General features: G+C 44.1%; 1 protein-coding gene across 2 annotated transcripts in view; it reads right to left on the minus strand.

The window, feature by feature from the left end:
* The window catches only part of AHNAK2 (AHNAK nucleoprotein 2), a 70,090-nt gene extending 43,067 nt beyond the window's left edge, over positions 1-27,023 (minus strand). For both annotated transcript variants that reach the window (XM_014957552.1, XM_014957551.1), the window contains exon 1: positions 26,972-27,023. The gene's annotated coding sequence lies outside the window, so the exon portion shown is untranslated. The remainder of the gene's footprint in view (positions 1-26,971) is intronic.
* Between the last annotated feature and the right edge of the window lie 248 nt (positions 27,024-27,271).

The following is a 27,271-nucleotide window of genomic DNA, read 5'->3' on the forward strand; positions in this document are numbered from 1 at the left end:
CACAAATATCTACAGGACTCGGATGATACCTGCTGGTCATTTAGTGCCAACAGGATAAAATCTTGAAGTACTGAGATTTCATTCTGTGCCTACTCAAGCAAGACATCTATTGGCCTCAATGAAACAGATATACGGCACCCTATGCCACATTCATCTTGTAATTCAGACTGTGATTATGGGCTGAGATCAGCTTGGATTACGTCTTGTAAAATCCAGCAGGACACACAGTAATCATGCCTGCACCTTTGTGAGACTAAATGCTTTTAGAAAAAAATGCGAGCGTTTTGCAGATGAGCCATGAATTCGATTGATGTACACAGCAAGTGGCATTGAGACATCAGTGTTATATGAAGTGAAAAACAAAGGCAAATAAGATATAGGCAGAAGTTTTCCAGCTATAGCCTAAATATTGCTTCTGGACTACAGAGCAATTGCTAGTGACATGCCGAAGGCCATATATGACTCTCTCTTTGCTTTCACATGCTTTTTCAGTTCTTCACATTTGGCAGAAAATGCATCTCACAGAAAAAAAAAAAGAAAAGAAATGATGCCAGGCTTCTTTCCTCCACATCGAGAACCTGAAAACAGCTTTGAGCACTGGAAGCACCATACAGACACCGTTTCAAAATAGCTCCCTTATTCCCTGTGGCTTACCCCAAAAGCAGTGGCTCTGCCCTGGGAGTGGTGTAGTAAATGAAATAAGAGATAGTAAGTATAGGTGCAAGAGGTGGCTAACTCATCTCCTGCTCCGAATGAGTTTCTGATCCGTAGTTGCAGAAGTCACTGGTTATTAGTGCTTATGGATATACATTTCTGCAGGCACAGTGCTGCTTAATGAGCATCTTTCTCTTCAGGTTCTCAAAGGGTATAGCTACCCCTTGCACCCCCTGGGGTATCGATCACTCGGACAGTATTGCCTGGCACAGATGAATATGCCAGCTTGGCAACTGCAGCGTTTAGTCATGGTCACCAAAAAAGTCCCCACACCTGCCCAGAGCCCCGTGTGAAAGCAGGAGAGCTCTCCCTGCTCCACAGAAGGCAAGGTAGCAAGGCGAAAAAACTCAACTTGCTCAAAGTCACAAAGCGAGTTGGCAGCAGAGCCAGCAATAAATACAACCCAGATGTCCTGGATTCCACCTCCTCCCCACGCCATGCTGCCTCTCTTAGCTCAATGCTGGAAGGAAATGTTTTACATTTACTCATCCCTCCTTTTCCTTTGTCAATAGAAATTAAAGCAGGCATCTGACTGCCCGAGCCTTGAATACTCCGATGGTTTCCAAGGCTTGCGGTGAAGTCAGCCAACATTTCTATTGAATCCAGCCCTAATGGACAACTAAAAGTGATTTCTTTGCCAACCAGCCTATCAGTGCAAAACTCATCTAAGCACATATTACTTCTATATAGATATGCATTGTATATTTGTATTTCATGACTTTGCAAGAACCACTAATTACAAAATACCATTGTTGCAACTCAGCCAGCGAATAAACTGATCTACTACTACTAAAAAACCTGAAATACTACATCATGATTTTTTGTAAGTATAGATTTAAAACAAGCCTCTATACCTTTTTACTGTGTTAAAAGGTAGGAAGGTCTGTCAGGATGGATCTTGCATTGAATCCACTTAGGTTTGCTTAAGTACTGATGTCTAATTAGCATTGATTTATTTTGTGAAGAAAATGTCTAAATATTTATGATTTTCTTATTAAGCTATCTATGGTGTCTGTGTGGAGGGCCACTTCCACGTGTTTTCCAAAAGCGATGTAAATCTCATTTCCATGGGAAAACATCAGGTCCTGTCACCAAAATCTCCTTACTGCTGTCAGCCCAAGGTGAGTCCAGGTCTCTGCCATTGAAAACACTCTTACTTGCCTTTTTTTTTCACCCTCAGGGTGAATGCCACTCCATTTTTCCTGCCTGCCATCATAAAAAGCCAGCTGGGGGTTGTAGGTGGCGTGCTGCTGTTGCTGTAACTCCACAGTCAGTGTTACTTCAGGTAAAAGGGTACTTCAGTTAAAAAGAACTGCAGCATTGCACGTTGTATCCTTCTCTCCCATGAACACCTGAAGGGCATGACAGTGGGAACAAAAACTTTAGCCTAAAACACTGAACGCCTCTTTGCAGACCTCCCTCAATTTTCTTGTCTAGAAAACAAATGTATGCAAGATTTTGCATCCAGGTCTCCAAGCAGAGGTCTCTGTCCCTCCGTGGGACAGCAGCAGGAGATCACACACACGGGCAAGATCACAGTGCTTGTGCTCAGCTGTCCCATGTGCCTCTACCATGAGCACTTTGCATGAACCCACACGTGGGATAACTTCACCCCACAGCTTTGCTCCAGCCAACAGGGATTTATTACGACTGGGAATTTCTGAGATCTTCTAGACAATGAAACAAACCAAAACGCAGCCTAAAAAAGCCTTCCCTCTTCCCAGAACTGTTTCCACTATTTCCTCATTACTGCCACCTCCGTTTTGCTCCACTTGCTTGACACAAAGCTTGTGAGTGCTCCAAGGCACATCCGGGTAGGTGGCTATATATCACTTAACACGGTGGGGACCTTAACCTGCCATCGGACTGCAGCAGCAATAAACAAGAAGAATAAGCCTTGACAAACAGGGCTGGGTTGTGCCATTTTTGTGCAACGGTAGTTAAATGTGACAGATTTGAGCCTGCCTTCACACCAGAGACGTCGCCTTCTGCAAAGCCTCTCCAGAGGAGGAAACAATCACTCCTTCTCCTCCAAGCTATCGCGGCTGGGTTAAGGACGTTGCTCCCTGCCGTAATTTGTCAGTGCCAACTGAGCAAGGCCCAGCTCCCTTCTCCTGAGAACACAGGCCCTGGCTGGCCTCGCACGTAGTTCCAAGCGTGTCCCAGAGCCAAAACCTTATCGCTGTCCATCTCTGTCTCCTCACAAGAGCAGAGTTAGTGGAGGAGTTGGAGTGGTCTGTTTGCGCTGATGTGACAGCCCAGCTCCTGTTTTGGATTAGAGGATGATGGTTTTTCCCTCCCTCTCCATCCCTTATTGGGCATCTAAAAAAGAAGGATTTGTGGGAAGGAGAAAACCCTCCTGGCTTTTTATAAGTCTTTTGTCCTCCCTCTGCTCTGGTGCAAATTAAAGCCCCAGGACACCTGTGTGTCCTGCCCAGAGGCCTGACTTATGTCAGCCCAGGCCACGAAACACCAGTCTGAGAGGGCAGAGGTGTGACCTGCAGTGCCCCAGGCAGAGGACCGCTGGCAGAAGACCGACTCTCGATGCATGTCACAACTTGGGGGAGCCTTGCAAAAGCATGGCTTCCGTATCACATGGCAGGGTGGAGATCTGCTGACTCCAAGCCCCGTTTTTTCAAAGCAGGGCTGAGACTGAACATCAACCAGCAACGAGCCCCAAGCACAAAGGAATGTAAATGATCATCATCTACAAAGAAAGATGATGAGGAGACTAAAACATCTCTCTTATGAGGAAAGGCTGAGGAACTTGGGTCTTTTTAGTCTGGAGAAGAGAAGACTGAGGGGGGATCTGATCAACTCCTACAAATACTTAAAAGGTAGGTGTCAGGAGGATGGGGCCAGTCTTTTTTCAGTGGTGCCCAGTGACAGGACAAAGGGCAACGGGCACAAACTTGAATATAAGAAGCTCCATCTAAACATGAGGAGGAACTTAGGGTGGTAGAGCCCTGGAAGAGGCTGCCCAGAGAGGTGGTGGAGTCTCCATATCTGGAGACATTCAAACCCCACCTGGACACATTCCTGTGCAACCTGCTCTGGGTGGACCTGCTCTGGCAGGAGGTTGGACTAGATGATCTCCAGAGATCCCTTCCAACCCCATAGCATTCTGTGAAATAACACAACACAGCTGAGAACATCAGTTACAAGAAACACCCCAAACACCCTGATTGATGTGAGGACTGCTGTGCATCTGGCTGCTTATGTGCCACTACAGCTCCTCGGCACCTGGGTCTGATGCAACATCTACAAGGTGTATCCCCTGGGCTGGAAAGGCTGTGGTTGCCCACAGGAGCAAGGAGGGGGTTTTGCTGCATGAGATTTTCTCACACCCACACTGGTTTTCACTGTTTTGTGGTGGGATGTGTGTGTGTGTGGCCCTGCTGGCTGGCTCTATCAGTGTCCTTGAGAAGTAATGCAAAATCATTGGGTTTTTTTCCACCTGCCATTTGCTTTTCCCCCTGCTCTGGGATAGTCTTTGAGTCCATCACTGCATCAGGAAGGTTTACAGGCACCTTTAGACAGTCTTGCTGAGGCAGTGGGGCGTGCCGTGGGCTCCCCGGCTCCCAAACCTGTCCTTTTTCCTGGGTACCTTCTCACAGTCCTGTAAAGGACTTCTAGGTGGGCCTGTCCTAGGTTTCCTTCATGGGTATTGTATGAATTTAAACTTTTCTGCAGAAAAAAACCCTCTAGAAACTGAAAAGAGGAAACCAGATTTTTTTCCACAGGCTTTCCTGCCCAAGCTTTGCCACCAGCTATGGTCCACATCCAAGAAGTTAATCTGACTCAGCTAGTTCAACCCTTCTGTTTCAGAGCATCTTGCGTCCCTCCAGCAATGAGTGCCCTGAACGCCCCTGCCAGCCCCATGCACTTGCAGGCAAACACACTCCACCTGCTCAACCATCAACCCATCTGCCTGGCCATCTGCCTACCTCAGCCTTCCCTACTGCTGTGCTGTGCAGCTGTCTCTCCTGGGCCAGCCATGACCCTGTGCCGAAAGACAGGGATTACATCAGTTTTTAAATGAAGAGAGAGAGATGTTTCTGCATTTGTACACCAACGTGCTCCAGAGCCTTTAGGTAGACTCAACCCCTCATCTTGCCAGGCAGTGACTGTATGACACACAAATGCTGCTTCCACATGTAGCTATGTGTGCTGGCCCCAAAATGACAAACACTGCTGCTCTCCCAACAACATTTGTGCTACCAGATTCTCCATACCTACAGCTGCTGAGACCCTGCCACTCTGAGAGGTTGCATTTTCCAATAGTCCCTGAATGGGCATACCCCATGCATCCTCCACACACCCGCCGATGCTCCCAGTCCTGCTCTGCTCAGCAGCAGCAGAAGAGAAACCACATTCCAAGTCTCCAGGATCAGCCCCCTTGACGAGGGTTGGCCACATGGTTGGGATGCACGGGGCTGTTTATCCATGGTAGCAAAGCAGAAAAAGGGAGAAAGGGAGAGAAGGAAAACCATGGGGCAGAGCTCTGAGGAAAATGTACTGTGGACAGTTTGCTTGGGCTTCTTGGAGCATCCTCCTGATGGCTGCTCTGATCTCCTCACTATGAGACCCAGTGGTGATTTGTTGTCACATGCACCCAGCACCCTGTTTTCTTTCTAAGAAACACGCTAGTATATTTAAGAGAGATTACATTCACTCTTGATCTTATCTGCAAGTGCTAAGCTTATTCACCGGGATCTAAGGTTTATTTAGAATAAACAAGGTGTATATATTTGGTTGGTGAAGCATGCAATGTATACACTGTAATTATGTAATTATTGCCTTAATCTCTGTGATGAGCTTTCCTGGTGTAACTCAGTACAATTATCCAAAAGCTTCTTTTTAATCTCTGAGAAAGGATAATTTTGAAAAGAAAGTATGATTTCTTCTGCTATCTCTATCTAAACCATTTCATTCACAGATTCCTCTCAGACTGACTGAAGCAGTCGTTAAATCCACGGTGGACATATAACCCAAATACAGATGTAAGACCACAGTGCCATCTCTAACTGTATTCCTTTCAAACAGTTCTGTGGGGGTCCTGCCTCCATCCAGCTCTGTAAATCACTGAAACATCCCCTTATAAATACCTGTGTGTGAAATAACTTTCAAAAGTCTGGTTTACACCACTTACACAGTCAATAAAGAGACTGATAGCAAAGCCTAGGAACATAATTACCTTCCACAATCACTCCAGCACTCTCTGTTCATAGGACGCCTGATTAATAAGCCAACATCACAACTGCACTCATCATTGCCTTTGGAGCCATTCATCACCAGGCATACAAATGCCACATGTAGTCACTCTCATGTGAAAATGCCCAGTTTGCCTCCAAAATGGGCTCTAACTAACCAGTTACACTTATTAGGCACTGAGTTGTTGAGCAAATAATTTTTTTTTCATAATCAAGCCCATTATGTGAAAAAGTCAACCTTAGGGAGTGCGAGGACACAGTTCATATAAAAATCAATGCAACCTTTCACTAAAGCATAAATCAGATCAACTCTGACATATATGAAAATATTTGGGGAATGCTTAATGACATTTTTATGTTCTTGCAAACTACTTGCTTTTGGCTGATTTTAGAATCAGGAATAACGAAAGCTCAGCTCACACCAGGAAATATCAGCAATCAAAACCACTAGCTTTCTTGAGAGAGTTTCACAGATATTTGAGCTTCAGCTCATACACCTTCCAATAAACCTATATGCATTTCAAACAAAAAAATCAAACCAACCTTTTGGAGGCTATCTGATCCGAGGGAGAGCTGCTATAACCTCTTTGAAGTTCACTAAAAGCTGATTTCTCACTATTTTTCAAAATAGCAATGCCTAATCCCACTTAGACATTTTTCCCCTTCAGACTATAATGCAAACATCAATTGAAGCAGTTCTTGCTGTGTAGAAAAGTTATTATCCCATTCATTACCAAGCTCCAAGTTTTTACTCCTGCATGCATGTCCTTTGAGTTTCTTACTCATGCTAAGATTCCTGTTTGGGGATTCATTTCTCTGCGTCATTCTGCTAGGGCTGGTTCTTTGGATTACAATGAGAATGACATGAGGCAAGGAAAAAAAAAGGTTTGTCCATGTACTTAGTTTGCAGGAGAAGTAGAGCATCGTGCCTGGCTGACTGTCAAAAGGTTGGGTGCTGGGGCTAACCACACAGCACATAAATGAAGAGGTGACCTGTGGAAAGCTGAATGGTATTAGCTTCCTAGGGCTGGTACAGAGTATGGGATGCATGGGGGAAAGGGGGATGGTTGGACTAATTAAATGTGTGAGCTTTCAGGACTCACTGCAAGGTGGAAGATTTTATAGCAGTTTGTTAGGATATTTAGCTGGGACTTGTAGAAACGGGAAGAAATACATGCAGCTTGAAGGCTTTTCAGTGCTGGGTGTTGAGGCCACAAACATCCTGCTTCTCAAGGGGGGAGAGCTGAGAGGTCAGTGGGCAGGTAGAAAGGTATTTAAAAATCAGATGGCTGCACAGATAACAGCTGCTCCCCTGAGTCCACGAATGTCAGGCATGGCCCACTGCTATCAAAATCAAGTGGTGTTTGCTCTCTTAACTACAGAGAAGAAACAACATTTGCCCAGCAGTGAAGAACAGTTACTGTGTCTTTGGAGTCTCCAGCATTTATCAGCAGGCTTGGAAATCATATAAACCTTATCTCCTTGTTTGTGTTTTTCAAAAACAGATAACTTTGCCCTCTGAAGACACTGCTATCTTTATTGGGCAGATGAAGTGGGCTCGGTGCCTGCTCTTCTTCAGGCACTCGCATTCCTGCTCCGTGGAATTCCGCTGGGATCTGGGCTGTTACCGTGGCCTGGGACACGCTCCCTGCAGAGCTGCCATCCCTACGCCATGGGAGCAGGTGGGTCCCCTATCAGTTACCTTGGATTATTTATTACTTACATACCATAATAACCTTAAAAAGTTTTTGACCTGTTCCAGTCACTCTGGACAACATGTATGGTCAGATTTTGATGGTGAACCCATGGGTTTCCCTTCTCTGACAGAAAACTGTAGACCCATTCTCTGCAATAAGTTAGTGGTTACTTCCAGATATTTGGCTGCCTATACCCTTATTTCAGGAAATAAACATATTGGTAGGAAGTACTTAGTATGTGAAAGGTCCTCTCCTAGCCTGAAGTTTCGTTTTCCAACACAAAATAATGAATTCCAGCCTTGACATTGAAATCTGGAGTGAGATGAGCAAATGTGGATTTAGCAGGTTTCCCTAGGTGCAGCTGTAATCCTCCCACACCAGGGCTAGGCACAGCTGTGGCTCATCCAAAGGATATTTCTTGCCACAAGAGTGCTGTCTTGATTTCTGTTGCATGTGGAGAGATGACAACCTAGTCTCGGTAGGGTTTAACCTAACCCTAAGCTCCATCAGAAGCTGAATCTCCTACACGGCTCAGTGCTGTCCCACCACCACATTGCAGCCTTACTGGTTTTGATTGAGCTGGCAACACGGAGCCCAGAAACACAGGGAGATGTTTCTCCAGAGGTAGAAACCTTGATTTTTTCCATTGCAGCCCCCTGATGTGAGGGACATTACAGGATACAAAAATAAATAGATGTAAAAAATAGATTGAATCTATTTACTCAACCATTTACTCAGACTATAAGCCAGTAACTTTCACACCTTTCAAGTACGGTGCCTTATATTCTGATTATTTAGGTCTCCTGATGTAAGGAACCCTGCAAAAATTCTTGCTTAAATTCCTCAATGTTTTACACTTGCATAGGATAAGCTGACTTCTTTGCCCTAGTAGAAAACTCAGTGAAATAAACCCCAAATCTCCATGTAACCTTAGAGGTTCAAACCAAGGGAACATACATTTCACAGAAGACACGATACTTCAGTAAGATCCCAATGCTGTATGTTCTACTCACAGAATCACAGAATGATATGGGGTTGGAAGGGACCTCTGGAGATCATCTAGTCCAACCCCTCTGCCAGAGCAAGTCCACCCAGAGCAGGTTGCACAGGAACGTGTCCAGGTGGGGTTTGAATGTCTCCAGAGAAGGAGACTCCACCACCTCCCTCAGCAGCCTCTTCCAGGGTGTCCAGGTGTGTTTTGAATGTCTCCAGAGAAGGAGACTCCACCACCTCCCTGGGCAGCCTCTTCCAGTGCTCTGCCACCCTCAAAGTAAAGAAGTTCTTCCTCATATTTAGGTGGAACTTCTTACATTCAAGTTTATGCCCATTTCATAGAATCATAGAATCGTCTAGGTTGGAAGAGACCCTTGGGATCATCAAGTCCAACCATCTACCCTACTCTACAAAGTCCTCCCCTACACCATATCCTTCAGTACCGCATCTAAACGTCCCTTAAACACATCCAAGGATGGTGACTCAACCACCTCCCTGGGCAGCCCATTACAATGCCCGACCACTCTCTCTGTGAAGTTTTCCTTCCACTCACAGTGACAACATTGAGTAAAGTGGCTGTAAAGGTCCCAGCATGGCTTCCCAAAGGAGGGTGCCTCTGAGCCCAGCCTCTTCACACCGAGCACGGGGCACTGAACCCACTGAAGCCAACAGGAGGTTAACTCCGATCACAGCAATTCCCCTGACCGTGTATTACAGACTGTTGGATTTTCTCTCAGCGATGAGCTTTGGGTACAGCCAAAAAGCGAATAGAGGCACGTTGACCTCATAGTTGTGAATACAGATTGAGCGTCCAAGACAATTAAAAGCAGAAAAATACGCGCCCTCTCCAACCCCCTGGCCAACCCGTGCTAGAAGTTACCGCTGCCCCGTCTGACTGAGAAGACGTTAACACCCGCTGCAGAGGAGGTTGGAAGGCAGCCCATCCTCGATGGATTGCTTATGAGCACTGACTAGAGTCGAACCGACTTCAGTCGGAGATTTACACAAGCCTCGTAATCTAATAGCAGAGTTTACTTTACAAGAGTGCCACACCAAAGATAGTAAAACGCAATTTTAGCTAACAAATCTGCATGCTTCCACAGAAAAGCTGCAGCCATCACGGAACGTGTCAGCACCGCAGAGCGCCTCCAGCAGATTTATAGCCTTCAGTTTATGGCTGAAGAGTTATTGTTAACTCCATTGTTACAGAGTTACTGCCATTAAAAGTTCCAGTCACACTTATCATTTTTAAACATAGCTAATAAAAGCCAATAAATTCTGAGAGGTGATATGTTTTCCCGGGCTGTTAAACATCTGAAACTTTTTTCATGCTGGACTTTTGACCTATGTCAGGATAGATTTTGGAAGTAAATTGGCTGTCGTAAGCTGCTGTTCCTCTAATTTGCTTGGATCTGCAAAATTCCTTATAGTTTTTCTTTATTATAGTAAGAGATATAGCAAGGGGAAAAAATCAAGTTTTCCCTTGTCCATGCAACAGGTGATCGTAAACTAAATACTGTATCTCTTAAAAGCCACCTTTCAACTTTCTGTGTCTCTTCTTCCATAAATTATAAAGAAGGTGGTTATTTTTGTTGTAGAAGGGTAGACTTTTATCATTTTCTCATGGGAATAAAGTTTTTTCTCTTTTCTGTCAAACCTTTAAGAAAATGTACTTATCCTTTCAGGTGAATTCTCACAGGTGGCTACAGATACAGGTCCTACTTCTGGTCATCTGTATTTGTGTGTTCAGAAACAGATTAAGGTATGCAAATTGGGCAAAGAACATAGACAGGTGGACAGAGAAATTTCCTAGCATTTTGTGACCTGGCCTCAGCAGCCTTGCAGTGAATACATACAGGATCCATGCTTCTACTGACAAGGTTATGGATCTGTGTTTTCAAATGCTTCACGGTTAATCTTAGACTCAAATACCACAGAGATGCTGGTGCCAAGTCAGTATATTATGATAGAGGTATATATTGCAAATGGTATCTATCGAGATATAGTATCAACATAAATAGAATTCCTCTTGTAGAAGCGCAGATACTATAAAAATCCAAACATATCTATGGGGACAATAAATAACAGAAAACTCCTATTGATTGCAAACCGACTTCACTGTAAGCAAATTGCAATTTGCACCTTGCAGTGCATCACAACAACTGGGACTATGGCTTCTTGTACTACAAGGGAGAGTTTCCCTATCTTTGAGATCGACGATGGCTTAAGTATACAGACAGAGGAAGCAGGAAAAACAACGTGCGTGATTTGGAAGAGAGATTACTGAATGGAGGGGTGTGTATAGGACTGGGAGACATCATCCCTCGGAAAGCTTTGGGAGGCTTAAGTGCACGAGCTTGAAGAAAAGTTTGTTAAAGAAAAGTGTAGATCAGAAACTTTTTAGCAGGCTGAATGCATCCGTTCATCCCTGATCTGGCTTCTTCCCACACCCAGGAAAGAGGCAAAGCTTTACACCAGGTGGGATGCACCTTGGCTGAAGTTCTGGCCACACTTTTCCCCAGCGGTATCGCTTAACAGGCAGCGTCTTCAGGTTTCCCTTATCAAGTACAGCTGCTGGGAACACTCTGTCTCTATAATCAGAATGTCCAGTTTCTGTATCAAAGGACGCGAAATACACACACGCCCACATCTCTCTGCAATTTAAAAAGCCCATCATCTACTGCAAACTCCAGCAATCAGAGATTAAAAAGAAAGAAAGAGAGAGAGAAGGGGTTTGTTTAAAAAAAAAAAAACCAATAAACTTACCAAAAAATAACTGAAAGTCTCTAAAGTTGCCCCGAAGTTGAAATAGCCCAGAACACCAGTGCAGAGCTTGCCTTAAACTCTCTCTCTCTTTCACACTCCCCCTCTCTCTCCAGCAATTGGAAGGAGGGCTGTGCAGATATTCAGCAAACAATTTTCCTTCTATGTCGAGCGGGGCGTTCCTCTACGGGCAGAAAGGGGGATGGCTGAGCCCTGGGTGAGGCTCGTTGCTATCCCCAAGCCAAGGAGTGCCGTGGCGGATTACACAGCCTGTGAAATCCAATCCCTCTCTCTACTGAGGCAACAGCTGTACGACTTCAGCTGGGGCAGGAGCAGAGGGTAGACCCTGGGCTGGCTGCTGGTCAGGCTTTCCATGCTGGGGGATGCAGAAGAATGGTGGCCCACGGGTTCCCCTAAGCTCCGTGTCTTCTCCCTGCTTGCTGCTGACAGCCACAGGCACGAGCGGACGCAGGGTGGGGATACGGGGCAATTTCCTTGGGACTGGAAGTATATGGGATGTGGGCGCCCGCGCAAAACAAACATCTCTTTTCCTGAAATTCATTACCAGCCTTGCTTCGGGACAGAAGCGGGTAATTAACATTTATACGTATTAGTAAATTCTCCTGCAAGGATGCACACACACACATACACACAGAGGATGCAGTCTGGCACAACAGCATAGTTCGAACAGTTTTCAAGGCTATTCTAGTGTCCTCTGTAAGTTCATTTTTCCTTGTCATTTTTAGTCAGCTGGTAAATTCTTTCTGAAAAAAATAAAAAAACCCTGAAGACTGAACTAACAGACCTTACACCAAACAAAATGTTGTCATGGCTTGCGGCGTGGGAGAGCCGGTGTGCTTGGTGCTGCCTTTGCAGCGTGTCCTGATACCAACACACGGAGAAAGCCCCTTAGCGCCAACAGAAATGGGTTTATTAACATTCCCAGCCCCTCCTCTCACCTGTTTCTATTTCTCCACCCTCTGCAAAAGAAAGAAATTTGTAATACTGCCGATTCCTCCCTCCCTGAGGAATTCCACTGATCCTCTCATTCCTCCTCCCTGAAGCTTTAAAAAAATAAATCACAGCAACAGATTTCAGTCGGGGCTTCCTTGTTTCACAGAAGTATTTGGCTGCTCGTTTGCATGCTGTCAAAGAGGCGGGAGGTGAGAGAGGCTGCAAAAGGCAAACAACACATGAGCAGCCCTGGGAATGTCCTGCAATCGCTCCGACAGCTTTACCAAGAGGCCAGAGCAGAACGTGAACAGGTAAAAAACCACACCAGCTGAAGGAAAACCCCTGTGTTTGCAGAGCAGCCTTACGTTGTGTCGGGGCAGATGTAGTGCTGGAGATTTTCATACCATTGGCTCTGATCGCATTTCAGTACCTGAAATCCTGTAGATGTTGGATTTCTGGACCCAGCATCGGAATGGGCACACATTTCTACAATGGGTATGTGGAAATTTGACAGTGTGAACTGAGCGTATGGCTCTGTTTCCATCCTCTGTTCCATACTCAACACAGGCATTTGTGAGAACTGTGTCTTAACAGAACTCAGTATTTATATTAAAGCCAATTCTGTAATTATTTTTGTGCAATTGATGCATACTATTATATCCAATTATATGTTATTTATATAAGATGATCTATATAGCATAATTCAGAAATACTATATTTAATTTTATCTAATTAATACACACAGTTTTTCTGCATATGAACTGAATAGTGGCTCATAAAATGTGTGTTTTTATTATGCAACTATATTATGTAGATATATAAAATAATGACATATAAAATTAATATATATAATTATACATTATATATATTCATACATAATTAATACAAATGTTATGTGGGGCACTATGCAGTTCATACACAACCTCTTTCTTCTTGTGAGTGTGGCATCCACATTGAGAAAGAAAAAAAATACGTTGGCTGTAGCTGATGTAGGGAGGTAGGGCAGTGAAGGAGGGACATGAGGTGTTGGGACCATGTCAGCACAGGGAACATGAGACTTTTCAACGTGACATGTTCCAAGCAAGACCTCCAAGGATGGAGGCGACCAGAAGCAATAAAGGCCTCCTGAGATGTGCTCAGCAGCAGGAAAGGCAGTAAACTGCGATGGCTGGGAAAGGCAGCAAGACATTGCTAATAGTTAGCTGGTTTTTGGCTTGCTCTGCTGCTGTCCCTGTTTCTATGCTCAGCCCTTGGGACTATAAACTAACAGACCTTACACCAAACAAAATGTTGTCATGGCTTGCGGCGTGGGAGAGCCGGTGTGCTTGGTGCTGCCTTTGCAGCGTGTCCTGATACCAGCACACGGAGAAAGCCCCTTAGTGCCAACAGAAATGGGCTTATTAACATTCCCAGCCCCTCCTCTCACCTGTTTCTATTTCTCCACCCTCTGCAAAGGAAAGAAATTTGTAATACTGCCGATTCCTCCCTCCCTGAGGAATTCCACTGATCCTCTCATTCCTCCTCCCTGAAGCTTTAAAAAAATAAATCACAGCAACAGATTTCAGTCGGGGCTTCCTTGTTTCACAGAAGTATTTGGCTGCTCGTTTGCATGCTGTCAAAGAGGCGGGAGGTGAGAGAGGCTGCAAAAGGCAAACAACACATGAGCAGCCCTGGGAATGTCCTGCAATCGCTCCGACAGCTTTACCAAGAGGCCAGAGCAGAACGTGAACAGGTAAAAAACCACACCAGCTGAAGGAAAACCCCTGTGTTTGCAGAGCAGCCTTACGTTGTGTCGGGGCAGATGTAGTGCTGGAGATTTTCATACCATTGGCTCTGATCGCATTTCAGTACCTGAAATCCTGTAGATGTTGGATTTCTGGACCCAGCATCGGAATGGGCACACATTTCTACAATGGGTATGTGGAAATTTGACAGTGTGAACTGAGCGTATGGCTCTGTTTCCATCCTCTGTTCCATACTCAACACAGGCATTTGTGAGAACTGTGTCTTAACAGAACTCAGTATTTATATTAAAGCCAATTCTGTAATTATTTTTGTGCAATTGATGCATACTATTATATCCAATTATATGTTATTTATATAAGATGATCTATATAGCATAATTCAGAAATACTATATTTAATTTTATCTAATTAATACACACAGTTTTTCTGCATATGAACTGAATAGTGGCTCATAAAATGTGTGTTTTTATTATGCAACTATATTATGTAGATATATAAAATAATGACATATAAAATTAATATATATAATTATACATTATATATATTCATACATAATTAATACAAATGTTATGTGGGGCACTATGCAGTTCATACACAACCTCTTTCTTCTTGTGAGTGTGGCATCCACATTGAGAAAGAAAAAAAATACGTTGGCTGTAGCTGATGTAGGGAGGTAGGGCAGTGAAGGAGGGACATGAGGTGTTGGGACCATGTCAGCACAGGGAACATGAGACTTTTCAACGTGACATGTTCCAAGCAAGACCTCCAAGGATGGAGGCGACCAGAAGCAATAGAGGCCTCCTGAGGTGTGGTCAGCAGGAGGAAAGGCAGTAAACTGTGATGGCTGGGAAAGGCAGAAAGACATTGCTAATAGTTAGCTGGTTTTTGGCTTGCTCTGCTGCTGTCCCTGTTTCTATGCTCAGCCCTTGGGACTATACCAACATCCAGCCCTTCTGAACCATCTTTCAACATCATCCCGACAAACAACATATATTTTTAGAAACAGACATGCAAAACAAGAAGCCCAACCTGACACCGTGGTTTGACGCAGAGACAGCTCATTTGGATGCTGAAACCTGGCTCCGACCTCCAGAGCCAGCAGTGCAAGCAGCAGCTCTTCAGCAGGGCACAGACCACAGTGCAAGTGTGCTCCATCACCATTCAGTACTTTATTTCATCTGTCTTTGCTGAATATATTGATGGGTGTTGTTTCAATCCTTTAAGAATTTTTAAAGCCCACATGAGGCAAAACCCTGGCTGCGTTGAGAGAAACCAACTGTTTTTCCATAAACCTGGAAGAAATGACAATATTCTTTTTCAAGGTATTGGGAAATCTATGTTCATTGTCACTGGCTTTTTTCCAGTTTCATCTCGGCACTGAACGGGTAAGCCCTAAGGTCTGAGCAGTGCCCTGCTGCTGTAACGCCAGCGAATGCAACTCATGTGTTGGAGATTCATCACCTCAAGGCTAAAATCACCCCTTTTGTCAGCCAATATGGTGGAATTCTGTGGCTATTGAGTTATTTTTACATTATTTGACTGACATGAATGCATAATGCCCACTTGGTTTATTTTTAAATAGTTATCAAATCAACTGCTGGTTGACCTATTAAAAAAAAAACGCTACCAAGCTGATAATTTCCAATTCTCCAAACGATTCCAGCACAACAGAGATTCAGCGTTGCCCAGTATTCATTGGGTACACTGCAAATAGCCCTTGTGTTTGCTTTTCTTGATAGATGTCTAAATATTAAAAGAGAAACTCTTTGAATTACGCTGAGGCAATATTGAAAGTTCCTCTCTGCTCTACTGCCTTGCCAGGGAGTACCATTGTATCTCACATTTCCCTGTCCCACCTCTAACCTCGTTTCCCAACCCCATATATTAAACCTTTGTTTTCTTTACTCAGTTCACAGGTAAGGCTGAGAACACACAATCAAATGACACAAGCTTTCTTTTATTAGTCTTATTCACACCCTGACCTGTGAATGGACTGACGTTAGGTCTGCACATATGGGTGTGCTGCTTTACTAGTAATTGAGAAATGTGACAAAAAACAATGGGAATTTTCTTGTGTTTTCTTTGGTTCAAAGACAGAGAGACCAAATGTTCACTGAGATTATAGTAAAGCATGCTCTGAAACAGAAATTCCTGTAGTTTATTGTAGAGGATGCAAGGGTGATTGTTTCTATTCCTTTTTCCTTTTTAGCATTTATGAATCTTTAGACATTTGGGGGAAAAATATGAAGCCACAAACTTCCACATGAAGACTGGGTAACAGAGAAGACGAGCTACACAAAGTGCACTTATCAGCACAATTCAGAAAAGAGTTATTAAATCTAGAACCTCCAGCCTAAATAAAAATGGGCTTCCACACGAAGGAACCACAAAAGAAAGAAAAAGGAAGGGAATGTCAAGGTCAGTGTGAAGAGAAGATGTAGAGGAGTAGATGGAACTGATTGTTGGACTAGAAACGAGAGGAACAAATAGATGGCTCTGGGGACATCTGGCCACCAACTCTCAGATCAAGCCTACAGGAAGATAAATCCAACATTAATCACCAATTTACAGACATCTCCTATGCTTTGTCTCCCATGACTCCACACTTTGTTAAGACACAGGAATGTATATATTTATATATTTTGCAATCATTTAGTTTGAACTAAAAATGTATGCCAGCCAGCCACACAAAATTCCTCTGAATTTCTCCTCTTTTGCAATACATAAACCATTAATTTGATTGATTGGCTTCAACCTTTTTTTTTCATAAAACTCTTCCAGCTGCAGGTAGGCGTACAACCTCATAAACAGAGAGAGAGCCAGGTATGGAAATGAGTTTTCATCACTGCCTCTTTTAAGAAGCCTTGGTGTAGGACTCAAAGACCTCATTCTTTATCAAGTTAGTTGATTCAGATGAATTCTCCCCCTAAAAAAGTGAATGGGTGTCATTCACGTATCTTGTAAGCTAACTGGAATCTGTCCTCCAAATAGATTAGCCTTGTGTTCTTTATAACCTTTTCATCTGAGAATTTACTCAAAAGAGGCTCCAGTGTCTACCTGCTCTTGGTAGGTTCTACCAATGCCCCTTGCGTGCTACACTGACAGCGAACTGCAACTGCTAGTATTTCGTGTAGTAATAGGCTTCTCCTTTGTGAAGATAAACAAATGTCAACTCCACAGTATTCAGGGATGGAGAAGTTAAAGCCAAACTCAAGAGAAAATAGCCCAAACAAACCCAGTGAAGAGCTATGTATTTTCAGAAGGTCAAATATTGTCTTCCGGGATTCCTAAATACATATTTTTTCACATTAGTGGTTAATATTCTTGCGGATAAAAAAAAAAAAGGAATCTAAAAATGCTGATCTGCAACCAGCATAAATAAAAAACCTCATCAACAACAGAGAAAGCATTATTTAGAAATGAAACAAAATGAGACATTTCCAAAACCAATCCTTTCACCAACAGGAGGAGAAGAAAAAGGAAACTAATTCACTCTGTACAGTTTCTTTTACTTTGTCCTGGGGCATATGCTCCATCTCCCTTTGTCCCCCAAACGCGTTTCCACTGGCCCTGACAGTGCTGGCATTGACTTTCTGCAACCAAAATAGCCTGGACAGAACAAACCAGAAAAAAAAGAAGCCAACCAGACCAAGGGGCAACGTAGGCATGGCCATGGACCTGGGGGAAAACCGCTATAATTAGCCAGGAATTGCAGAAAATCATGGTCCTCGTGGAGTTGTTGCCTCCCTCCCATCAGCTGCTGAATTAGCTCATTCAGAGGAGAGCGGAGCAGAACCATCATCTGCAGAGCTCCTCGCCACCATGGCCTGCCAGGTCACCCAACCATCAACATCCTCCTCCTCGGCCAGCAGAGATCCACCTCTGGGCTGTGTGCTGTGGAGAGCTTTAATTAAAAGTTAATATTTACTCCATGCTCCCCCCAACGATCTCATTCCTTTCTCTCTGTTGTTTTAAATTCCCTACTCAACTGGGGTTTTCAGAGCTGGCTGACCCTGGACCTTTATTATTTTACTATTTCAAAAGCTATGATATTGGACAGAAAGCAGAACCATACGCCTGCCTGGAAAGTGAATGTTAGTGAGAAACAGCTGACACCATGAGAACAAAAGCATCTTTTCAAGCTGGAAAGATAGGTGTTAATTAACCACTAATACCCTGATTGTACCAGGTCGTAATGCTCAGCTATCTGAAAAATTAACTATTTGAACCAAATTATTTGTGCTTCTCAATGTCATTATGCTGCCTTAAGCTCTTTTCTTGCCACAGTTTTAGTACTTCTAGTGATCACCAAGTCAGTAATTTTTCTTCAGTTTGAAAATCCAGAGAAATAAAACTTAAAAACTGCCCACCTGTGAATAAAACATTCACAAGCTCCCTATTTTTTAGTGACTCTCTGTTGAGTTGGATATTTCCGAAGAGAATGTACTTTTTAAAATCTTTGTGGGTCACTTGTTGTATTTGATCGAGACACTTTTATCTATCAAATTGCAAGTTGAAGGATGTTGCCACTGAGATTTCTAGATCTCATATAAAAAGCAGATACTGATAAAAGGAAAGTACAAATGTTTCATGTAGTAGCTCAGATGCCATTGGAAAAAGTAAAGTTTTCAGTTGTTATAAAAAAACCACATTTTGGTTGTTTCACTGGTATTTTTTTTTTGGCTTTTTTCCTTTTTACCAGTGACTGTATGGAGGAGTATAAACTTTTGCTTTTTGTGGGGGCTTTTATAGTCAGGGCTTAGGACAAAGTCTATTTCCAGCTGTGGAAATGATTCTCAGTGGACCCTCCCTTGTGGTTCTTTTTCCCCCCAAAGCCTTAAATCCAGTTCTTATACAAAAATCTTAAAAAAAAAAAAAAAAAAAAAAAAAATTATGATGGTCTCACTATGTGCCCTGGGGTTTCCATGGCATTTAGTGAACAAGCACTGATTAGTACATTTGCTGAAGTGGAGCAGATAAAGGAGCAGCCTTTTGCTGTACTCTCTCCAGCAGCTCCCTCTCCAGCCCAGGTGAAAAGGAAAACTGGGAGGAACTCCTTCAAACTGGGAACAACCAAGCACCAGCTCCCTTCCTCCTTGATAAACTGTCTACCTCCGGATCACGAATGATCACCCTGTTTTTCCCCTCCATTGTAGACCCACGCAGGGAGTCTGGGGGGGATTAAAAGGAGGGTATTTCACCCGCAGAGGGGTTTGCTGTGTGCCCGAGGCTGGCACACACCACCTCGGAAAAACAGGGTCAGTGCTACTTCTGCGCCCGTGACTCGGTGAGCATCTTCAGGGTGCGTGGGCTGGGACAGAGAGGGGACTCAGCAGATGACAATGGGGCTCACTGTTTGCTGTCGGAGGTTGGCAACGCAGCAGGGTTTTATTTCTTAATGAAGTGAGTCACTCGATCAGTATCAAGTATGTGTTAAATCGAGTGATGGGGCGGATCCAAATGTTAGAGGACCTTGTTTTAAATATACCACTCACACGCCCTGGACGGGCTTCTGCTGTGTAAACAGCATCCCTGGGAGATGGAGACACGTTTGGTTAATTCCATCTGGGACTGTGAGGTCTCCTGCTTCCTTATAGAGCTGAGATTGATTTTCCAATGACATGAAATTCACCTCAAAGCCCTACATCCTATTCAACATAAGCCTTTGCTTGGAAAGGGAAAAGCCAGAAGTACAGGGTAAATAAAATCAGATAATTTGTGTAGCTATCTGTCTTCTGCACTTCAGCTTACTCAGCTGAACTGGCTCACTGGTGCCCCAGAAAGGAAACCTGTGGGAAACAGCAGCCAAGGGAGAGTAAGAAAAAGACTGCTCCTTCCACAATGCGTTTGTGGTGCAACGTTGGCTTCATCCTGTGTAGTTCTCAGCATCCTCAAAGCTGCAATGAAATCTTTGGGCACTAAGGGTCTTGGCACTTGAACCTCAGCATCTGGGTGCTTTGTAGATTCAGGCCTTTTCATCCTGTCACTGTCACTGAAGTCAGCTGGAGTTGTGCCTTCGACTGTAATGGGAGCAAGGTTGAGCCCTATAACGCTTCGTTACTGACTTCATCCTTCTGAACCCAAGAGGGAACAGCAGGAACCGACCTCAGTTAGGGGTGAGAAATCCTTCTTGTTGCCCTTCAGCAGGCTGGTGCTGGAGAAGAGTGAAATATCACTGATGGGTAACACTGAAGCTGCCTGACTCCTCAATACACATCCAGAAAATGAATCTAAACTGCATTTGATGCTGCTGGCAGAGAAAATCAGCCTCATCAGTATGAATGGGATTTCTTCACGTTCTGATGAAGTGCTAAGTAGCAAGGTAGCATCTGCATGTGGAGCAGAGAGGAGGAAGGAGCCCTGGTACCAGTGACACACTGAGAAAAAACTTTCCCCATCACTTGAGTCCAGCTGCCAACCGCTTGGTTGAACGAACAAACCCAATGTGTACTAATTAATTCCTCCTAATTTGACAATAATGCTAATGGTAAACAAAGTTGCTGTTCAGTCTTGCACAGCCCACGGTGCTATGCTGGTTCTGGCTGCATTTGCCCATAGATAGGAATCAATGAAATGAGAGTAAATAACTCAGTTGTTTTTTGTTTTTTTTTTTAAGAGAAGACATTATATATATATTGTGGAGTTTTGACAGCAGAAGTGCTCTCAGTTTCTGATGCAAACTGTGAATGCAGACTGAAAAGAAAAGCTGCAGAGGTTGAAAGGGGGGGCTGGGAGCAGAGAAGAGTGCTTTCTGTGGGAGCACAGCAAGATGAATGCTGCCAGCAGTGAGTCCTGCTCTTCCATCACCTGTTATCTCATACGAGTGCTTATGTTTTTTTACAATCAAAGAAAGACTGAAAACACATTTTAGTTTTCCTTTTCCTAAAAAAGGGAGTTTCGGAAGTTTTTGGAGAGCGGGAGGAGAAGTGAATTTTAAAGATTTTCCTACAATGTTCATTAAAGTATTTGGAAAGCTAAATCAAGAAGTACTGGTAGTTGACCTTTTCCTTTATCTTTTTTTTTTTTTAATAAGAAGTTATCTAAATTTATGTTATTAATTAAAAGAATCCCAAGAAGTACCTAGATTGACCAGTGAAAATATACAACAGCAAAAAAGAAGAGAGGGGATGTAGCTGTGCTGTTTTCTACCTCGTGCTTGGTTGGCTTAATTATATGTTAGCTTTGTTTAAACACCTTTCTTTTTTTAAAAAAGGGGAAAAAGTGTCCTTAAAAGTTTCTTATTTAAAGTAAATATCCCTATGGATAAGTGGGTAAGACAGATATTATTTTTAAATGGGATTTTTTTTTAAATTATTTTTTAGTTGCTGCTAAGTTTTTGCTCACGAAACTAAAACAGATGCCTGTAGTCCCCCTCATGGTGTCACTTAAGCGGTCCTTCCTGCTCACATGGTCCTGACCTCCCACCAAGCCCCACTGGCAGTTGCAGGATCCTGCATGGACCAGGCTCCTGCCTGGGGAAGACCCACATCCCACCCAGTGTTTCTGAGTAACGTAAGTGACTCAGGCAACAAACACATGTGACAACTCACAAGCAGCTCTGTGAAGGCTGCCCATTTCACACTAAATAGACACATGATTCATCATCTTCTCCTGCTGACTGTATCCAATGTATAGAGTGATTCAGTTAAGCAGCACTGACCCTACAGAATTCCGAACTCAAAAATCCTGGTTTCAGGAAACTATTCCTTTCCCAAATATGCAACAAATAAACGACAGAGGAAAAGGTGTGAGAAGGCAACAGAAGAGCAGAACAGCAATTAGCATCTGCCACATAAGCTTGAGTCTGAGCTGTTAGTCCTTAACGAAGGTCTTTGGATGCATGAAGAGAAGCGTGTTGTCCTCAAAGCAGTATCCATGAAAGATAAGGATGCTGAAAAAACAGTATCCATGAAAGATAAGGATGCTGAATGTGCCCGTGGGCAGCACAGGTCCTGCAGAGCTGTGAGAAAACGGTGTGGGCTCAGCCCTCGGGGCTGCCAAGGACCCTCTGCAATGACCCACCAGAGTTCTCAGCAGCTCCACGCAGCCGGGGCAGGCTCAGAATAAAGCTCAATTACACAGCCTTATTCAGTTGGATTCAAAGAAAGTTTACCCAGGCGTGTATTTACAGCAATGGAAGGGTTCAGCGTGTCTTATGATAAACTACTGCCTGAAGCCCATTTCCATCTGTAATTGTTAGCACAGCTGATTATTGTCCCCGGGTTAAAGGAATCGCCGGTTATTCTGGGCTCCGCTTCATGACTCAGCTCCTGAGAGCTATTTCGAGTGGTGGAGGGCAGAAGCTGCCAGGCTGGCATCCCCTTTGGTTTGCTTTGTGGAAATGGGATGTGGCTTTGCACGACAGGCGCTTGTGCTCTGCGAACTGTCTGGAGGGATTACACGGGCTGAAGCCATAATCGTGTGCTCTGATATTGTTGATGTATTATAAATGGCCCATTATTCATCCGCATGAGGAAAGCCAGAGGAATGGAAAATTAAAATGTGAAACTAGTGAGCGCAAAAGACGAGCAAGTGATTCATGCTGTGTGGAAAACGGGCCTCACTGGGTGTAGGTCTCTAGTTCTCTAGAACTAAGTACAGCCACAGGGGCTAATAATTTAGCTCATTAACAACAATGTTTGTCCTTCAGCCCTGAGAAAGGCATGAGTAACAACGGGACATGCGCCCTGGGAGAGACTTTGTTCACCAGATCTGCTTCCCCAGGTGCCTCTCGGCTCTCGCTGATGGCAGAGGGAGGTGCAGGAACGTGGGGATAAGATGGCAGAGCAGATTTTGCCTAGCACATAGAAACAACAATACTACAACAACAATTAACCAGATTTGATCTGAATGTCTCATGTTCCCTCCTCCTCTCATCTTCAGTTAAGCTGGGTTTAGAGAGTTTCTCATTCTCTCTCTTTTATGATCCTTTTTCATTGGAGGAGTTTGGTAAGAAACATGAACATCACCATCTTGCCTCCTGCTGAGCTGCAGGAGGGAGTTGGAGAGACTGAGCTCCTCACACTAGGTGCTCAGTGTTACCAGCATGATCCCTTCAGAGACAGCTTTCTGCTCGCCTTGCTTTCAGCATTTTGAACTCCAAGACTAATTCTGGAAACACATCCACGATGTTGTGGCCTAGAACTATTCTTTCCCCACTTTACATGCTTTCTTTAGTCCATTTTACCAACGAATCACCAAAGAATTACAGTAGACAAGGCTACAGAGTCTTCTTTCCCAAGTACCCTCTTACTCCTTACTGAAAAGGAGCTCTCACCCCTCTCCCAAACAGTGAAATTTCAATAGGGAAAAGCCAATGAAACACGGCTTACAGTCAGATATAAAATTCTCACTCAAAGAGAAATGGATTTTTTTTCTCTAGGGAAAATAATGAACTTGCTCTCCTGGATTTTGAACTTTATTCCTTCCTTAAAGATCCTTTAGAGAGAAATGAAGGACCTATTATCATCACCAATTCCAAACTGATCATGCACCACAGAAAACAAGAAGCCCTTGGAGGTAGTGGGAAGACCCCAAGCAACAACCTGAAATTTTAAAACTGGCAAAAGAAAGGAGGAGAGAAACATCCCAAATGCCCAGTTAGTTGCTTTTTATTATCATATCATGTGTGGTCTCTGTGAAAAGCTAGCCACATCTCACAAACTCTGAGACCATCAAAAAAATGTTGCATGTGCACACCCCATAATAAAGTTATTAGAAACCCATGAGGAGGTTTCTAACGTGAGTCATGCTATCCAGGAAGGGATGAGACAGGGCAGTCAACTCACTTTTAAACAGCCGGGTGAGCCTAGTGCAAAATCAGCACATCCAGACGACTGTGGATATTGTAGACAAGTTTGAACAATGTTTTATTTACAGCCTCGCAAATGCCTAAATCTCAACCAAGCTGCAAATCTAATTCCCCTCGCTGATTTGGAGGAAGCAGGGAGAGCGCAGAAGCCAGCAACAGCTTTGAAGATTTATTTGCTCTCTGTAGCACTCACGTAACTTTCCAGTAAACTTGGAGACAGAAGGACCAGGGGTTGTGAGACAGAGGAGCCAGGGCACAGATGAACTGGTCCTGGGTAACTAGTCAGAAAAAAAGCCTTAGTGAGACCTTAAGGGACAGCTTGGAAAGGAGAATAGTTTCAGGTGCAGCATTAATCTTTCATTTTCCTAGTTGACACTTTTTTAATCTGGGGGAGCTTTTGACTCTTAAGAAGGGAACAAGTTATAACAGAGCAGGGCTGCAGAACAGCCCTTGGGGTGCCTACGAAGCAGAACAGGTTTGGGAATCAGCTCAAGGCCCACAGTCATCATCCAGTGATCGGCAAAAAGGAAAAAGTAATCCTGCCAGAAGTTACCTAAAGCCTTACCAGCAAGACTGCCCATGAATTTTAAGAAACAGTCACTTTATGAAGACCAGACTGTCCAGGCAATAGGCAGAGCAGGAGAACAGCGCCAGAGCCAGGATGGTGAGACCATTGAGTATGTGCTCCCGATAAAGTCAACATGAGACAGACAGGAGCCTAAAGCAGCCCTACCTTCCCAATCACTGCAAGGTCTTCTTAACTACCTTAGTTCAGTGGCCCTGTTTGTTCCCTCGTAAAAATTCTATTTCTGGACAGAACATGTCCATACTGGGAACATCCACCTCTTGGGGCAGGAAGGGTTGGCAGCACATCAACCCTTCCTTGGGACCAATCCTGCAGATTGTAGAGCTGGAGAGAGGAGAGAGCAGCAAAAACTAGGGCAGTCCTTACTGCAATACTGCTGGAGGGATTGGGATTAGGCTCAGGTACAGGTTGGACCTAGTCAAGGTTTGCTCAAGGAGAGCATATCTTGACCTGGACTGAACAAAAAGCAGGGTGGAAGCTTCCTGAGCTCTTGGAGACAGATGCCAGTAGTAAAGAAGAAGCTGAAATTTACTACTCCTCTCCAAGGAGAAGGGAGATCTTGGAGAGACGGGTCTGTTGGGAAGCAGTTTTCTCAGGCGTGTAGCTAGGATTTATCCCTCGTGCATTTTCTGCTCAACACAAACGCATTTCACAAATCCTCTAGCACACACGTTCATAGGGAAGAGCCTAGAGGATGACACTGAGCATGTATTAATAGGAGATGTAGAAATTGGACAGTAAGATTTCTCTAGGCAAGGTGTCTCCAGTGATGGGCAAACAACACAATTCCCATCTTAGACCCCAGATGCTGACAGCAAAAGTTAAGAAAGACCGATATACAGAGAACTCACAGCTGTAGATTTCAAAACCATTGTTATTTCCTTGCAAAGCCTGGAAGTCTCTGGCTGCACAGCAAATAATTTTCAACCATGAAAGATTTAAGCTTTTAAGCAGCACTTTGCCAGAAGACAGAAAGGTGGTGCACATCAAAAATATTGTTTTTCATTTTAACTGTACCTGTTGACCCTGATGGCAGATGGAACACACTGAATGTTTAAGAAAGGTAGTGCACATCAAAAATATTGTTTTTTCATTTTAACTGTACCTGTTGATCCCGACCTGATGGCAGATGGAACACACTGAATGTTTCATAACGCATAAATACCGTACCACTCCATGCAGGATGGACTCAGGGCCACCCATAGCATGATATACTGAAAACCCACCCTTCTTCCTGTACCTACTGGCATCTCACAAGGCAACTAAAAGCTGATTTCAAAGCCACTGTTCCTTCCTGGTGGTCCCACAGCCTCCATATCCTATTGTCTTTAAATTCAACCAGCACTATTCTCTATTTAATTTGAAAATAGGCATATCCCCCAGGTTTAGGTACATCCATGGATCTGAGCATCTTGTCAGTGATCACAAGCAATGGCAGACAAGAACAGTTGGTAGAAATGAGTTTGCAGTTACAGGATTTTGCACCCAGCCACACCTTCCCCCTAACCTCTAGGCTGAGAAATCTGTGCGTGCTCTAAGTCTGGAGGGGTGTCAGACACTGTTCACCAAGAGCCAGCGTGGGTAGATGCCTGGTTTGGGACTTTTCCCTCATCCTTTGACGCATGCGTACAAGACAGTGCAGCCAGAACTACTAGAAAATTGACACCCTCAAGCAAAGACAGACTTTTATTCTGAAAAAACTACTTAAATCCAATCTGCTGCTGTGTAATGTACATGCCAGAGGGACAAAATACAACGTAAAATAAGATCTCAGCAAGCTGAGATCCAGCTTACATATTTGGCCTGTTTAATCCAAGGATGAAAATAATTATACAAAGTCAGTCTAAGCAATCCCAGAAGGATTTGAACATATGAAATATAGTCATTGCAAGAAGCGGAAGGAAGGGAGAGCTACACCAGTTTCAGTTCCCCTTGGCTTTCTTAGACTTGTGTATGAATTTGGCCCAGAAAACTGTCTGGCGTTGCGGATGGTGATCATTCATCCCTTCTATTTGCACAAGAATGTGGGAAGGGCTTAGAAAAAGCTCCTCTTCTCCCATCTGGGGGCCTGGGTGGGTGCCAGTTGTGCTCAATGATTCATAACCATTTCAAGAAGCTCCTTGCCACTCTCTATTTTGCAGATATTTGTAAAGAAAGCAAATGTACACTCCACGGGAGTGTGTAGGTTGCTCTGTCAGGGTGGGGGGCATCCTATTTTCCTGTGTTTGTCAGGACAGCAATACCAGGAAAAGGCAAATAAACAAGTTTATCACCTTAGCACACATCCAGCAAGATTTTCAACCACCAGTAGCTGGGGAAAAGACAGAGAAGAGACCTTACGCACAGGGAGAAGCTCTTGATGTGGTACATGCTCAGAGAAGCAAGAAACTGTGTCCTCTTGAGGGCACCAGGACCCTCTCCTCCTGCACACCTGCAAGGCAGCACGAGGCAAGGCATGGCAATGAGAAGATGTGCTGCAAGAAGCAAGCTCCTACCTGGAAGTTGTGAGCAGGTCTCAGTCCTGGTCTCCTGGCTACCAGCCGTCCTCACCGTGATGAATGAGGTGCTCTGGGTCATTCATGGGCCCAGGTCCCAGGGTGGGGTGGGTGGGGTGGCTCCAGCTCCAAACCCCGCCTCGCATCATGTGAGCCCTTCACCGCTGGGTCTTCCCAAAGGCAACTCCCTTTGCCCATGTTTTTGGGAGCCTTCACGAGCCTCTCTGCGTGTTGAGCAGCAAATTGCAGCCAGTCTGCCTCGCCTCTGAACGCTTGCCAAGACTTTGTTTGTTTTCTCGT

The sequence above is a fragment of the Calidris pugnax genome, unplaced genomic scaffold (assembly GCF_001431845.1).
Source record: "Calidris pugnax isolate Ruff unplaced genomic scaffold, ASM143184v1 scaffold211, whole genome shotgun sequence".
Lineage (NCBI taxonomy): Eukaryota > Metazoa > Chordata > Aves > Charadriiformes > Scolopacidae > Calidris > Calidris pugnax.